This window comes from Arvicanthis niloticus, chromosome 2 (assembly GCF_011762505.2).
Source record: "Arvicanthis niloticus isolate mArvNil1 chromosome 2, mArvNil1.pat.X, whole genome shotgun sequence".
Taxonomy (NCBI): Eukaryota; Metazoa; Chordata; class Mammalia; order Rodentia; family Muridae; genus Arvicanthis; species Arvicanthis niloticus.
This window is the reverse complement of record NC_047659.1, coordinates 136,989,570-137,006,719: the sequence shown is the minus strand read 5'-3', so window position 1 is coordinate 137,006,719 and position 17,150 is coordinate 136,989,570. Positions and strand designations below refer to the sequence as shown.

The window sequence follows — 17,150 nt, the reverse complement described above, 5'->3', positions numbered from 1 at the left end:
GGCAAACACCCCATCCCTGCATGAATAAAAGCACCACACAGGCTCACCCTGCTCTTGCTGGGATACTACAAGTCTCAGGAAACTGTCTGGGAGCAACCTAAACTTTCGTTAGCAATGACAGGCACATGCACATTGTGAATATGAATGAATATACAATGAAACTGTATATCTACAAGTGGTTTAAACTCTGGACTTTGGGGTTGGTTGTAAAAAAGGGACAAAAAGGAGGGCCATGGCGACAGCAGTCTGCAAGCTGGAAATGAGACCCCAGAGACATGCAGGGTGTGGGCAGCTGTCACCTTGGAAGGAAGGGTGAGACTCCCAGTAGGGTTGTGGGGTTGAGGACCCCTCTGAGCGGAGCACATGCCATCCCACCCTAACGCCTTCCCTCTGAGCTGCTGTGTCAGCTCAAACTTCTGTTGAAATCAAAGGATGGCTTTCTGGAAGCCTCAGCCAGGTCTCTAGATAGCTCAAGTATACAGTGCAAGGTGAACGGCAGTCCAAGGTGTGGGTGACTTTCTTGAGCCCAAGCTCAGGCCCTGCCATCCGTCCTTCACGTCAGCTCACACGGTGCTGTAGCACCACTTCTGTCCTAGGTGGAAGTCTTCAGATGATCTGACCAGACAGCAGGAAGCACCAAAGGCCAGGGTCAGGGCGTACCCATTTGCTCAGTGCTTGATCTGCCCGAGGGCCTCTATTCTCCTCACAGACACAGATGCCACTGATGGCAGAGAGACTCATAAAGTGTCTGCAGGAAAACAAGGGCCAGGGAAGAGGCCCTCAGAGGACAAACTGCAGAGTTCAGAAAAACTGAGAATAAATACCTCTGATATGCTCACGACAGCAAGATCTCATATTTAGCAAGTAGGAACAGGATGCTATGACAAACTAAACAAAAATGTCTTTTGTAATGCAAAACAAAATAGCAAAAATGACAAGCTCAGTTGGAAAGATAAAGAACAGCCACCCCAAAGGACAGTCAAAGACAGTAGAGAAAAGTAGCTGAGATAAAACACAGGTAACCAGAACATAGACAATACATTCATGGCTCAGGCACCCAGAGAACAATAGAAACAACCCATTCTAGGGACTGTGCAGCTCCAGAGCCTGAGAGGTAGCTAGATCATCGTGGAAGAAGGTAGCAGAGCCTAACTGTAAGCTACCAAGTAAGGAACAAACGTCCTCCATTCTGAAGAATGCTCATTCCATTCTGGAATTCAATACTCTGCCCAACAGTCAAGTGAGAAGGCCAATGAAAACATTCCTTATCATGCAGGCCTCACCCTCACTCCTGTGCACGCGCACAGTCTCCACTCACACAGGCCTCACTCTCACCCCTGTGCACACGCACAGTCTCCACTCACACAGGCCTCACCCTCATCCCTGTGCACACGCACAGTCTCCACTCACACAGGCCTCACCCTCATCCCTGTGCACGCACACACTCCTCATCACCCATGCAGGCCTCATACCTCACCATCCATATCCCCCTTTTAGCATGTTTTTCCACCCCAGTGAGGAAAAAAAGGGCAAACCATGAAAGACGGGGAAAGAAACACAATGGAAAATGCCGGCAAGGGAAGTTCCATGGAAACTGGAGGCTGAAGGACTCTCACCAACATGACAAGAGCAGCACCAAGCTTGCCTTCTCCAGCACCCTCCCTCCCTGTGACTACTGCGTCAGACTACCCAGGGAAATGGAATCAGACCCGGAATCTAGCCAACAGAGGATTCCAATGGAGGGAGGGGAAGGAGGGTTTTAGAATCTGCAGAGAGCTATGCATGGCAGGCCTCCAGAGCTACCTGCAGAAGACAGTCCTTCAGCCAGATGACTCCACGGAAACCTCAAGTGAGGGAGTCTGAACTGATCACAAAGCTGGTATTAAAATAAAACCATGGTGAGAGGTCACAAAAGGGCCCAAGTGTCAGTCACGGTGGCCATGGACGCCTGTAACACCAGTACTCAGAGGCTGAGGTCAGCCTGAACTAGACAGCTAGAGCCCATCTCAAAGAATCAAAACGATGCCAGGCACCAGGATACACACCTTTCATCTCAGCACTCTAGGGGCAGAGGCAGGTGAATTGCTGAGTTTGAGGCCAGCCTGGTCTACATAATGAGACCTTGTCTCAAAACAGAACAAACTAACAAAAATAAGCAGAATGATAATTTTGTATTTAGGGAAGCTCATTCCTACCACTGCTCAAGTGTCTCTTACAGGTAGTCAGAAATACCAACTTGGATGACCAGCTGACTTGCCTCAACTTGAAAACTCCATTTCTTTTGGAAGTAAACAGGTATAAAATCAAGTCCGGCCGCACAGAAACATTTCCATGTTTTCACAGAATACTTTGCTAAGTTAGACTACAGTGCTGGCTTTAACACACTGCTTTATTCCCATGCAGTGAATGACTGCTTCTCGCTCCATGGTAGAATGCATTACCTGTTTAAAACTCTCTGCCACAGGGAGGAGCAGGACAGCTTCCTGAAAGCAGTCAGGTGTCCCTTAAGAGCGAAGCCCTCACCTCTAATCTCAGACCCCGGTCAGGGCAGGCCCTCAGCATAACCTGCTGACCGATGGAAAGGATGCCACTAATACCTTAAGTGTATAGCTTCTGACTACACCGGAGAGCTTCCCGGCACAGGGTGGAAATGCCCCGGAGGGAACATGCATCCGAGAACACCCATCAAGCCCAACCTAACTGCTGCAGAATGCAGGCTCCTGGGGTTTGGTTTGGCTTCTGCAATTGTCGCACACAGCCTCCTGACAAGATAATACCAAACTGGTTACTAAAACAGACAATAAAGCAAAGAACGAAGAGTAACTTTCTTCGGTGTGTAGCTATAGGCAAACTGTCCATCCCAATAACTATTCCTTACCCAGGCTCATGCAAGCAACACTGATTAAATTCAAGGGACCATAAAAAACAAAAACAAAACAATCCCCCAAACCACAAAAATAGGAGGGGGGTCTTACTAGGAAGGTGGCTCTGCAGGAGGGGAGGGACCTCCAGGCAGCACTGAGAGTGAAAGTGGCCAAAAATATGTAATGCGTCCATGTAAAACTGTCAATAAATTATAAACAAAAAACCTCACATGTAAGTAGAACTCAGGGACTACCAAGTCCTTGTCACTAGTCAGTCCCACTCCTTTCTTAATGGCTGTCTGAGCTGAGGGGCTTGGGTGTTATGGAGGATGAGGGAAGACACTGATTCTCACAACAGTCAGCTGGACAGTGGGGATGGACAGCAAGCACTTCCTGAACCCAGGCACAGCCATGGCTAAGGAGCAAACAGAGAGGCACTTGTCTCTGGCTCACCCAAGACACTGTATACCTCAAAATACTGAGTGCAGAGTAGGTTTTATTAACTAAGTCTCGATATAAAGAAGAACAGAACATGTGTATGGGGTAAAGAACAGTCAAAATACACAGATCAGTAGAGTCTATCTTTTGAATGGAATACAATACTTTATTCTTTATATTTTGCTTTGTTTTGTTTATGAGACAGGTATTTACATAGCCTAGGCTAGCCTCAAACTCCCTCTGAAGTTGAGGATTGATCACCTTGAAGTAATAATCCCAGCTGACAAGTCCCAGGAGTCTACACAAGCACACCTGGTTTATTGGGCAGCCAGGATGAACCCGGGCCTGTGAATGCTAATTAAGCTCCACCCCCAGGCTGCATTACTCTCCACACACAGAAGGTAACAATATAACTTACTGCAAAGCCTTAAGAAATGGTGAGGTGTAGTTTATTGGACACCTGCCTGGTATGCATGAGGCCCTGGGCTTGATTCTAACTCACTAAGCTGGAAAGGAACCTCTGTTGGGGACAGCACGACAATTTTACCCTGACAAGTACCTCTACTCTGAAGCTCCAGTCAATTATATGTAGAAAAACCACCGATAGTCTAGGCTGCAACTCAGATGAGAAGCAGCAGACATGAAAGCCCAGGCTCTCCACTACACACTGAACCGGCCTGCTCAAGTCCCATGGCCTGCTCCAGCAGACAACTAACACTTCAACTAAAATACAGTCTGCGCCGTACAGTCCAGGACTTCACCAGCAAAGCGAAGGAACTGTGGGCTAAGAAGGCAGAAGTGGAGAGTCACCAGACAGCCAAGGTTAGGAGGCTGAGTGACTACAGGGGCACATTCCCAGGCTGCAATTGCAGTCACACAGAGGAGCAGAGGTGGGTGTGGGTGGTGACAGAGCTCAGAGCAGCAGCAGCAGCTTTCAGAGTGGCTCCCAGAATGGACTCCAGAGCTTTCGCATGGTGCTGGGCAACTGTCCTGCGTGTACAGCTGCACAAAACACCAACTCTTAAAAAGTGACTGTCACCACTGATGACACCTAGTCATTTACAAGAACAAGTCACTTCCATAATCATGTTAACAATGACTTCTGGGTCCCTCAGGACTGATGTAGTCTAAGCACTGAGAATGACAGTTGTGACAGGCTGAACTGGCTGGGGTGTGAGGAGCACAACCTGAGGTCCTGACTGACTGATACACGGGGTGGATCTGAACGAACTGGCTCAAGGCTGGTGAAGTGACCCTGGCCCCACACTGCATTTGGGAGGAGCAATTTGAGTCCAGTGCGGCAGGCCACACCATTGGGGTGCCACTTACCTTACACTACACAAGGAATTAAGATGGCATACTCACAGCTAGACTCTTAAGTGTCTCTGGCTTTCACCCTGATTTTTATAGCACTTATGTTTTCTGTTAAATGTCATGAATTCCACCTTGGGCAGAAATCAATAGGGAGAAAATGAATCAGACTTACAGTAATTGATGTCAATCAAACATATTGGAACCAGTATCTACTGAAATGCTGAGAACCACAAAACTGTTCCCGTAAGAGAACTGGCTAAAAAAATCGACTTTCACTTCTGTTTTGTTTACCTTCTGCTTTCTATCAGGCCAGTAAGAACTTCACCCGGCTCCTGGCTGCCTGCCGGGGGACAGTGGGACAGTTGACTAACAAGGAATTGGCAGGCATCTGCAAGAGCAATATCTACAATTTTCCTGGCAGGAACCAGGCTGCCCACTGTGTTTCCTCCTTCCAAGGTCCCAAGGGAGAGGCAGTGAACTCCAGTGCAATCCCTGCTCTGAAGTGACACTGCTCTCCTTACACAATGGGAGGATGCTCCCTGCACACTTCGCAGTGTGAATGAGCAGAAAACAGCTCATTAAAACACAATGACTTTGGTTAAGATGTTCCCAAGTACCTGGAAAGCTGTGCGAGGCTCTGCTAACCAGAACCAAGGAAAAGGCATATGCACTACTCACTGACCACAGGAGCTTGCATACTACCTTCTAGAGACCATGTGCTTTTCTACCTGTTGTGAGAGAGACCAAGGAGGAAGGAGGAACAGAGAGGAAGGCATGATAGCACTGGAAGGGGTGGATTAAAAATAAAGTCACAAGCTGGGGTTGAGAGGCTGTGACATCCTAAGCAAGGAGGCAGGCATGAGGGTCAACATAGGTGTCCCTTCAGTTCACTCAGACCCGGTCTGGCACTGTGCCCAGACCAGGAGCAGAATCGTCAGACATCAGCTACTCAGCCTGCATGGAGAGGTGCAAGTGACCTTTCACATCTAGGTAGAACACAGGACTGTAGGTCAGGCATGTATACACTCTTGTGATTCCAACATTACAAGGAGACAGAAGTATGTCAAGTTCATGAGCTACACAGAAGGATCCTGTGTCAAAACCAAACCAAACCACAAGGTATATTACGGAATAAATTCGTTCTTTTCAAAATTTTAGCAAATCAAAAATAAAGAAAAATGGGGATATTAAAATGCAAGAAAATTGAAATGGTGTCACCTTTAATCCTGGTAGTCAGGAGGCAGAGACAGGTGAACCCCTGTGAGGTGGAGGCCAGCCTGGTCTACATAGTGAGTTCCAGGACTGCCAGTGGTATCAGTGAGACCCTGTCTTGTGTGTCTGGGTGGGGCAGAGCCAGGGCTGGGGTAATGGCTAAGTGGTTAAAACACTGCTCTTGCAGTGGCGCCAGTTTGGCTCCCGGGGTCTGATACCCTCTTCTGGCTACTGAGGGCCTGTATATACACATATGCACGCAGGCAGAAAAATACCCATGTACATAACAAAAAATTAATGGAAAGAAAAAAATTGGAGGCATTTTGAGACAGGGTCTCACTGTGTAGCCCTGGCTGGCCTGAAACTCACTATGTAGACTAGGCTGGCCTAGAACATCTGCCTGCCTCTGCCTCCTGAATACTGGGATTAAAGTCTACATAAGAAAAAAGAATTTCATGACCTACAGAGCAGCATGGTTGTCCTTGAAGTGAAATGACTCCACCCCAAATTCTTCTCAACTGTGTTTCTTTGTGTAAAAATTCATAGGAAAATGTAAGAAGACAGTAAATGTTAACTGGCCAGGAGTGAGGCACTCCTTTTTAATACAGCACAGACAGGCAGATTTCTGACTTTCAGGCCAGCCAGGGACACGCACACGCACATACACCACCATGCACCAAAAGAATTGTTCCAGTTCAATAAACAAATCAGGGGGAGTGGGGCAGCAGTATGGTCAAGCTGAATGGTGATTGCATTTGCCGCATGAGTACAGGCATGAGGACAGGACCTGCCTGAGCTGGACCCTAGCACCTGTACAAAGAGTTGGGTGTGGCCATGTGCTATAATATCAGGGCCCTTTCTGGGAAGAGACAGCATGACCCTGGGGGCCCACCTCAAGAAAATAGGTGGGTAGTGATCAAGCAGGTCACCCAATGTCCTAAACTGGTCTCCATGTGTGCACACATAGGGGCACATAATGGCACACACGCTCCCTCTGCCCCACACTTTCCATGACAGTTACCTCTAACCTCAAGGGAAAGCAATTTTATTAAGTGCCTTTAACTAAAAAGCTACACTAAAAGGGCTGGTGAGGTGGCTGAGCCAGCAAAGGCACTGACGATCTGAGTTGGGACTCTTGGAACCCAAATTGTGAAGAGAAGAATGGACTCCCACAGGTCATCTTCTGACTTCCCCAGTGTGACACATGCATGCATGCGCGCACGCGCGCGCACGCACACACACGCGCACACACACATACACACACACACACACACACACACACACACACCAACCACAACCACCACAACCAAAACCTACATTCACATCTCAGTACCAAGCTCAGCCCTGCCTCACATTACTAGAAGGAGCTAACCTACACTCAGAGTGCTACTGCATACAACACCAGCACACACAACAAAGCCTCCCATCTGTGTTACATATCCTTAACTGTGTAGTAAAATGAAAGACTCATCAATGGTCTGTCCCCTCTGGTCTCTCTTCAGTATGTACCTTAGGCCTTTTAAAGCTGAATACATCAAAAAACGTTTTTCTCCTGCCTAGTCTACAGTTTGAGTTCCAGGACAGCCAGGCCTACACAGAGAAACCCTGTCTCAAAACACATACACTTTAAGTACACGTAATTATATATTATATAATATATAGTACTAAATGTATAGAATATATACATATTATATACTATACAATGTGTATGTAATATATAAATTATGTGTGTATATGTGTGTATATTATAGATATATATAGATATATGTATACACACATATATCTAGATATATATATATATATATATATATATATATATATGTACACATATAGTGTATACATTCTCATATACTTTTTTTTTTTTACACTGGGGGCAGGCAGCAAGCCTCCCCTAGTGACATATGATCTCATCTACAGAAGCTTCTGAGAGCTGGAGGATGCTAGACCCTTCTTTAAGGAGTTGGTCTGCATTTCAATGCCACAACGCAAACTCCAGAGGAATGTACACCCACATGCAAACGGCTTGACCCCAGCAGGTCACTTCCAACCCTCTCAGCTACTGGGGCTTGAACACCCTTTGAACATGTGCACACTACTTTTCCTCCAAAGCCCAAGAAGATAGAGAGACAGGTCATCAAACCCCAGGGTGGACAGAGAATCCCAGAACATCAATGGCATACATAATAAGGTGACACGAGGGCTGTGACCTGCTGGACTGTACTGCCCTCTTCTGAGATCAGCGAATTGCAGCCCCTGTGCTCACTAGAGCAACCATGTATGTGGATCACAAACTTGATACCAATTTCCTTTCCTGCCTTCAGGTTGGGCCAAGCATTGAGGGACAGGGGGTTTGGCCTAGGTCCCTGTCCTCAGCAAGGGGGTTGACCGGTCATCTGTGGCCACAAGTTCACTATGTGGAAAGGGAAGGCATCAAGGTGGTTAGTGAAATCAAAAGTAATATCTCTGAAAGTGGTTGCTGGGTAGCCCCATAAGGCAGAGGGCCAGTGACAGGTCTTCTGTCCTTCCAGTCCAAGGTTCGCATCAGTGGGAGGAAATCAACTGAATGCCATGGTCCAGCTGTTCAACAGAAACTCCAAGTACAGGGCCAAGGGACCAGGGACTGGCCTTCCCCTGAGCATGCTCAGGAACTACATAGCATTACTCTGGGCTCTTGCCCCAGGACAGCGAGCTTCACACCAGTCTGTACCAGCACACACACTATTAGACTTTTCACCTGCTACCTATGCAGGGGACATACCTAGAGGAGCTAGTAATCACGGGCACAGCTCAATTCAGGAATATGTGGGGGTCTAATGATGTCACAACGAGCCAAGGAATGGCAGGGGACTGGGATGCACAGGATGACAAACAGCAGAGAGAGAGAATGATGACAGACTGAAAGTTTGTAATTGTGGCCTCTCTCCTGAATGCAGCAAGGATTAAGGACACGTGTCAGGCCCAGGTGGGAAGGTACAGAAATATCAGCCCTGGAAGGCTAGGGAAGAACGTGAGTTCCAGGACAGCCTGAGCTCCAGTAAAGACCATCTCAAATACAAATACAAAATACAAATACAAATGCGTTCTAATAAAAGAGTCTAGAGTGCATTGAAAGGAATACCACAATATAAGAGATACACACACACTTCTGACCCTGTGCAGTTTCACAGACACGCAGGCTGAGGAGAAAGGGTATGAGGAGTCTGCGTCACCTCACAGCTGGACAGGAATCTGCGGTGACCTCATTGGAACTTCAAGAAAAAGGAAAAAGAGTGACAGATTCCAACGCCAACTATCTCTAGTGAGTAGCTGTACTGATAGGTGGCTAGGCAGGACAGGTGAAGTCTACTGTAAGAAAACAAGGTTGGTTGCTTTGTTTTCAAGACAGGGTTTTCTCTGTGTAGCCCTGGCTGTTCTGTAACTCGCTTTGTAGACCAGGCTGGCCTCAAACTCAAGAGAGCTATCTGCTTGTTTCTGCCTCCCAAGTGCTGAATTAAAGGCACATGCCATCACCAACTTTCTGGAAAAATAGAAATTTTTAACAGGGGTAAAAGGCTGTTGATAGAACTTGAGGTATATAAACATTGTACCCCAAACTATTAGATAGTCTAAGAAAAACCCTTAAACACTTAAAAAATGTGGATGAAGAAAGGAATAACTTCACTTCTCCAGAGTGGTGTGTTAGGAGGCAAATGCTCCGAGATACATTCTCAGCTCACATGCCTGCACTCCTTCCTGGACTTGACCTGAAGGCACTTCTACAGAAAAGCACCACTCTACGGCCCAGCCCCCACTCAAGTGCTTAGAGGTCCCCAGAGCAGCACAGAGTCCAAGCCGCTCCACACACGTCTTACTTTTTCTCTCCAGCACTTCCTCCACCTCTGCCACTTGTCCACCTCAGCTCTCCTGTGACCTCTGGGAGCTCACGCAGGATCCTGGTTAGCACACTGTTGAGTTGCTGCAGTCAGGAGCAGTGTGAATGACTTGGGAGCTCACCATATACACTTGAATTTGCAGATGACGTGGGGAATGCTAAGAGGGGAAAGGCCAACTCTGGATACTGTCAGAAAGGGTAACTGTCAGAAGGGTTCTTACAAGTTTCCAGTCCTGATACTCTGACTGACTCCAGAAACAGTATCCTGTCTCACATGCAGCACTCTTAAAGTGAGTCACAAGGTGGAAACTGTATGAAATTAGTCTAAAAGACCCTTCTAAAGCTAGTGTCTTGGAGGAAAATGGCCTCACTCCTTTCTGAGGAAGAAATATTCTGTCTGTGGCACTGGCAATTATGTAACTAAAAAAATTTTTTTTCTTTTGACCTGGAGAGGAATGGTGTGCAGTTAACACCTGAAGGCTACCTGTGGTGACAAGTCCACAGGGGATTCCAGGCCAGGTAACAGGGGCACCAGGCGCAAAGGACATAAGACCAAAGCAAAAGACAACCCCTGACTCCTGCACATCCTGATACAGCCAGGGAGAAGGAGGAATAAAGCTCCGGGTGGTATAAAGTGTTCTGGTGAGTTTGGCATGGACAACAGAGAGCAAGACCCTCCACCCCCACCCAAACTTGAGACAACTCTCCTGCCTCAGCCTCCTCAGTATACGATCACAAGCATGAGCCAACAGCGCAGCTCCGTAACATCAGTGTCAAAAAGAGAGCTGGAAGAGAGGTGTGAGGAGTGAGGCAGTGAGAATGCCGGAAGAGATGACGACTTTACGTTAATGTAGCCAAGGCTAGACAGTAACACCACATTGCCCACTGAGTTCTAAATCCATGGGGTCTCCCCAATGCAGGACAAAGATCAAGGGGACAAGACAGAAGAAGCCATCCTGTTACAAAAACACTCTCCAAATAAAAGGGTTGAAGTCATACTTTAAAAAGAATATAATAGCTGGGTGGTGGTGGCACACGCCTTTAATTCCAGCACTTGGGAGGCAGAGGCAAGCAGATCCCTGAGTTGAGGCTAGCCTGGTCTACAGAGCAAGTTCCAGGACAGCCAGGGCTACACAGAGAAACTTTATCTTGAAAAAAGCCAAAAAATCTTATGGACATGAGACTTCTGGTATATTTTTATGAAATGTAGTGTTTTCACAGGTTAAAGGCTTGGTAGTTGAGAGGCTTTTAGGACTGTAGACCTTTTTCAGAGAAACTTGTATGAGCTGGAAAAGACCCAGGTTCCCAGGGAACATTAGCTAAAAGCTGTTTGATACCACAGATTCCACAACTAAATCAACCCCTGCTGAGATCATAACTATTAAAAAAAAAAAAATAAAAGCCCCAGAACCTTCCATCTCATTGTGTCAGACATACTTAGGAACAATGTATGTTCCCAGGAAGCTAGTCCACCACCAGCCTCAGCGGCCTGTTTGGTGCAGCACTCCCAGGCAGGCCTCTTCAGAAGCAGGCCACCAAACTTTCTCTCTGGGCGGACACAGGTGTCCTCATCTACTGACAAGTGAAGCAGGAGATGTCAATCCAGGGACCAAATGCCTGTATGAATTAGCATTTCATGACCTATCAGCATGGCTCCCATGGATGCCTTGGCCAATTGGGATATAGGCCATTTGTGGGTGCAGGAAGGGGGCAATGAACACTGAAGTGACAAATCAAACTGTCACAGGCTGCCTGCCAGTCCTTGTCCTAAAGCCCCAACTTCCTGAATCCAGTGAAGCTTACATGGAGCCGTTCAACACTGGACAGTTCCTGCCCAGAGACCTATCCTGTCCGTTCTGGCTGCACTCTGTCTGGCACAGGCTGCTCTCAAGCACTGGTGGGTAGGAAGTGCCTATGAGGTCTCATGGCCTCTTGTGATAAGCTCTGTCTGAAAACTAAAGTAAGAAACTGTGGAGGGCAGGGAAGCTGAAGCTAAAGGCTGCTCTCTTGTGTGAATGACACCGAGTTCATGCATGTCTGTGATGAGTCACCGGGTTCCACAGCCCTCATGGCAGGAGGCATTACTCACGAGCACCTTGCAAAGCACTGAAAGCTGTACAAGGCTATGACCAAAGACCATAGGCTTCAGAAGTAGGTGACTCTGTAGACCAGAGGCAAACACCCAATGGGCTCTTACCTGGGAATCCACAAAGTGCTGAAGTCATGAAGACACCCTAGCTGCCTGTTGCTGCTCTCCAGACCTTGTGACTCTAGCCTAGTAATAGTTCTGGGGGCTCAAACTTACTCTGAGCCCCAAATTCACCCTGTACTATGGAATCCCTCAGCATCAAACTGACTTTAAAAAAGAGAGAGAAAGAAAGAAGGAAAGAAGGAAAGAAGGAAAGAAGGAAAGAAGGAAAGAAGGAAAGAGAAGAGAAGAGAAGAGAAGAGAAGAGATCAGATCGCCTCCAGTGGCATAGGAGCCTGGAAAGGGGTGGGCAGACATAAGCCTCAGGCGAACTCCAACCTACTCATTCATAAAAACCATTGCCAAGTACAGTCACATGATAGTAACAGAACACCTCAGGTATACTGCAAGGGTTACAGCTATGTGCAGGGTGTGTATGTAACTTCCACTCCCTGCACTGTTTCTACAGGAAAACAACCAGAATGCCAAGCAATCTCCAAGCTCCTGAGGTGTGACCCATCCATGGAGGAGAACTGTTCGTACTTTCATGCATGGTTACCATCCGGAGCCTGTGCCAGCTAAGGAAAGTCCATGTCAACACTGTTCTGTGAAGTGACCCAGGTACAACCTGAAGGTGCTGTGCAGTGAGACAGCACCAAGCTCCACCAGCCAGGTGTCCCGGGACACTGAGAACCGGACAGCAGTTTAGAACTGTTTACACAAGGACATTTAAAAACAGTGTTTCTGAGATTGCTATCGTCCATTTTTCAGTGTTTACTCACCTCTGTGGCTACAAGCTTGTGTTTGCCTTTGCCACCTTCTTCAGCGGGCACTGGCAGGTACAGAAAGCCCCTCTAAACACAGAGGCAAGTAGTAGCCATGACAGGCCAGAATGCCTGCAGCCTGTGAGGCATCACAAGGTATGCTCAGGGAGAAGCCACAGAGCTGGGTTACTAAGTCCATGGCCACGCCACATGCTTGTTTTCCTATGGGGAAACAGCCCTAAGATCCCCCCATGTCTGCAATTGCTAGTGGCCACCACAGTGGCTATAGGAGCATAGGCATAGCCCAGCCCTATACACTGGAAACCCCAACAGCCTCCAAGCCAGCCCTGTGACCACTCCGTTCTCATCTCTTCCACCTCTAACCTTAGAAAGGTGGCCTAACGCTTGGAAGCTCTATTTTACACAGCGCTGGGAATGCACAGGCTTGGTCTTGCTGACTGGGCACAGTGCCTATCCCCTTCATCTCTAAAGAATGGAGACTTGTAGCAGAGCTGCACAGAAGATGCTGGGCCGGACAGAGTCTTCTCCTGGGCCACAAGCCTGCTGTGCCCTCAGATCACAGTGGGCCTTCTCTGTCTCATGCTGTCACTCATCAGAGTTCAGCTCATCCCACAGAAGACCACAAATGCCGTTCTTCTAAACTCAATCACCTTCACACAGGAGTGAGAGCCCTTCTGTTAAATGCACTGGGGCTCAAGCTCCCCAGACAACTTTCTGCTCAGAGCAGCAGGCTGGCAGGGCCAGGATAGACAGTCAGATTCCCTGGGCAGATTAGGGCCCTTCCTTCGTCTCTGTTCAAATCACACCACTGATTTCATAAGCTCCCAGGGGAAGAGGTGTCCAAAAAGAAATCAATCCCTGAATGGTCTTCAGGGCTGGACCAGGATAACTCTTCAAAAAGAGGGTGAAGGTACCAATGCAAATAAATGCCTCACTTGTCCAGAACTTTTGCTGGGTACTTTCTGGCAAGATCAGAATCTCAGGAAATACCAAACAAATGAAAATGCAGAGGGATCGTGGTCAGAATGACCTAACTGCTGAGAACACATGGCTCCCTTCTCCCCAGCCACAGACTCATATGCTAAGGAAGCTACTTCCTGCAGCCTGCCGGCCTGACTCAGCCCCTCCACTTCCTCAGCTCAGCCTGGCTCCCACTGCTGCCCTCTCTCTCCGGCAGTGCTCTATAAAGCTAGATTGGTAGGTTGTGTGCATGTCAGGTGGGAGCAGCAAGGAGGACTCTGCTCCATCGAGCATCAACATGGCCTGGACAGGCCCTCTGAGGAGAAGTGTAGGCACATGCAATGTTCTGTAAGAGTCACCAGCAGGTTTTACACACTTCTCCCTCAGAAAGGGTTTCCAGGCTTGGCAGGGGCTAAACTAACATGCACATGAGAGAGAAAATGCAGAACACAGGAAGAGAGCACTCCCCAACACCAAACAAACAGACCAGTGACAATGGACAAGAACAGAACAGAACAGGGCACGGTGGCGCACAACTTTAATCCTAGCACTTGGAGGCAGAGGCAGGAGGAAATCTGAGTTTGAGACCAGCCTTGTCTACATAGCCAGTTCCAGAACAGCCAGGGCTACATAAAAAGACCTTGTCCCAAACAAAGAAACAAACCAAAAAACAAAACAAAACAAAACAAAACAAAACAAAAAAAAAAACAAGCGAATGGACAGGTCAAGCACACTGAACACTGCTCGACTCAGGATGTGAAGTATCGTCAGACGAATCAAAGAGGAAGCCAATTAGCAAAGGGAGCTGCACGTCAGACATTATGTCAGCGGCCTGGGAACATGAAACCCAGAGTCCCTGTGCCAAGGAGTAACTGGAAGGTGAACAATGGCACAGTGCTAATGGACTGCAAAATCAGCCTGCAGCTACAGGACTGGGGAAGCTGAGGCAGGAAGGCCTGCACTACACGTGAGACTGGAGACCGTCTGAGTCACATTACACACAAAGACCGTTGCAAATAAAATGATGGCCGGCCATGGTCTTGGGGAGAAAGGAATAGGTGGATACCTGGAGGAAGGAGAAAGCCGGAAGAGGGAAGTAGACAAGTAAGGATCATGGAAGAGGAAGCTGCGAGCAGAGGAGCTGTAGTGTGGGCTTAGAGGATGTCAAAGGCTGGGACAGATGTAGCAGGACCTGTGGGACATGAAGTTACCAGGGGACCAGGGCAGTCTGACACAGTCCAGGGTGGTTCAGCAGTCTTGGGGAGGGAGGCAGGACTGGTCACGAGCCAGGTAAAGTGAAGGAGCAGAGAATGATATGCTTACAGTAAGACAAGCCCTGTGCTAAAGTCCCCAGCACAGCAACTTAAGAGAGCTCCAAACCACATGCGGGGCAAGTGCACACACCTGCGCCTCCCCGACCTCAAGGGGTTTCCCTCTCCTGGCAGAGCAGATCTGAGGAACTGAGCTGTGAGGCAACTGGTACTGTGCAAGGTCATCTCTGCTCTCCTACAAGTGCTTGTCTAGTGCCAGCGCTCGGCCAGACAGCTGTGTCTCAACAACCAGGTCCAAGGGCTTGGGATAAGACAGGGCTCGACCACTGTGCTCCCACATGTAGGATACCTACTTGGACATACAAAGAATAGCACGGAAAACCAGATGGAACAGCACTACCCAAGTCACTCATCAGCAATGAAGACAAACCAGGCACTGCCTATTCTAGGCTGTCATCCACCCCTAGGGAAAAAAGCCTTCTCTCAGAAGTCTTCGAGCCATTCTGAGAATGCACCTTGGTGTGTAACCCAGGCTGGCCTCAAATTCACAATCACACATAGTGTGATGTACTGGGCTTGTACCTGGGGCTTCTGCTGCACATAAGCTTCTTAACCAGAATAAAAGACGGAGGGTGGGCTGAGGACTGACGTCAGTGGTGGAGCTCTGCCCAGCGGTGAGGCTGGGGCTCAATTTGAGCACTATCACCACCCCAACAGTACACAGCCAGTGTTTTCACAAGGACAGTGTCTGTAGATAAATAGTTTGGAGTGTTTCTATGTGATCAAGAGTTTGATGAATGTAACTAGAAAAACAGGCAGTAAGCAGTGCCCTATCCACAGCTATCTGAGATAATTTTTGTTTTTAAATTTACTTAACCACAAAAGTCTCACAAGTTGTAATCCTATATATGAAGGGTTAAATGCCTAAAAACAAAAGTCTGTGACTCACCCACTTAAACTGGCAGGCATGGAGGCGGCTTGTACTTGAATCCTAGCACTGAAAAGGCTGAGGCAGGAAGACATGAGCTGCCCACCTCGGACAACATAATGAGACTCTGTGTAAACTACAGAAGTTGGGCAGTGGGGAGGCTGCTCAGCACATCAAGGCACTCTGCCACCAAGCCTGACAACCTGAATCTGATCCCCAGGCTCTACACGGTGGAAAGAGAAAACCAACTCCTGCGGAGCTGCTCTCTGATCTACAGACATAGACACACATACACAAATACAGAAGTGGAAGGAGGGCGAGGGTTAGAGCTCAGGGCTGGAGTGCTTGCCTAGCATTTAGGACACTATAAAAATAATAATAAATTAGTAAAATGATTATCACTGATCTTTTGTTTGTTTTATCTTTTGAGACTGGATTTCTTTGTATAGCCTCGACTGTCCTGAAACTCGCTCAGTAGACCAGGCTGGCCTTGAACCCACAGATATCCACCTGTCTGTGCCTCCTAAGTGCTGAGGATCAAAGTCGTGTGCCGCCTCCACTGCCTGGTTATCACTGATCTTAAATCCTTTTACAAGGCACTAGACTTAAAAGTCACTCAAACAAAACCATCTGGATAACAAGAACTACTAATAAACAGAGCATATGATGTGAGAAACTAGTCAACATAATTAAAAATATCCCTTACAATCCGCAAATAAATAATGCCTTTATTCTGGGTGCCTGCTGTAGGGACTGGCCAAATATCTTCAATTTATTCTTAGTAAGGCAGCTAGTGTTTATTATTTGTTTAGAATAGAAACTTACATATCCCAGGGTGGCCTCAATTCACTCTGTAGTCAAGGCTCCTCCTGCCTCTACCTCCCAGTGCTGGGACCCTAGGCATGTGCCACCATGCTTGGTTTATGTCTCCTGCCTCTACCTCCCAGTGCTGGGACCCTAGGCATGTGCTACCCACCATGCTTGGTTTATGTCTCCTGCCTCTACCTCCCAGTGCTGGGACCCTAGGCATGTGCCACCCACCATGCTTGGTTTATGTCTCCTGCCTTCACTTCCCAGTGCTGGGACTCTAGGCATGTGCCACCCACCATGCTTGGTTTATGCAGTGACGGGAGTCAAGCCCAGGGCTTCATGTATGCTGGGCCAGCTATATCCTTAGGGCCTATTGCATTTTTTTTTTTAAAGATTTGTTTTATTTATGAGTACACTGTAGCTGTCTTCAGACATACCAGAAGAGGGCATCAGATCCCATAACAGATGGTTGTGAGCCACCATGTGGTTGCTGGGAATTGAACTCAGGA

At 47.8% G+C, this 17,150-nt stretch overlaps 1 protein-coding gene across 2 annotated transcripts in view; it reads right to left on the bottom strand.

Moving 5' to 3' along the window:
• The window catches only part of Ptpn1 (protein tyrosine phosphatase non-receptor type 1), a 47,631-nt gene that overhangs the window by 17,112 nt on the left and 13,369 nt on the right, over nt 1-17,150 (bottom strand). The window lies entirely within an intron of this gene.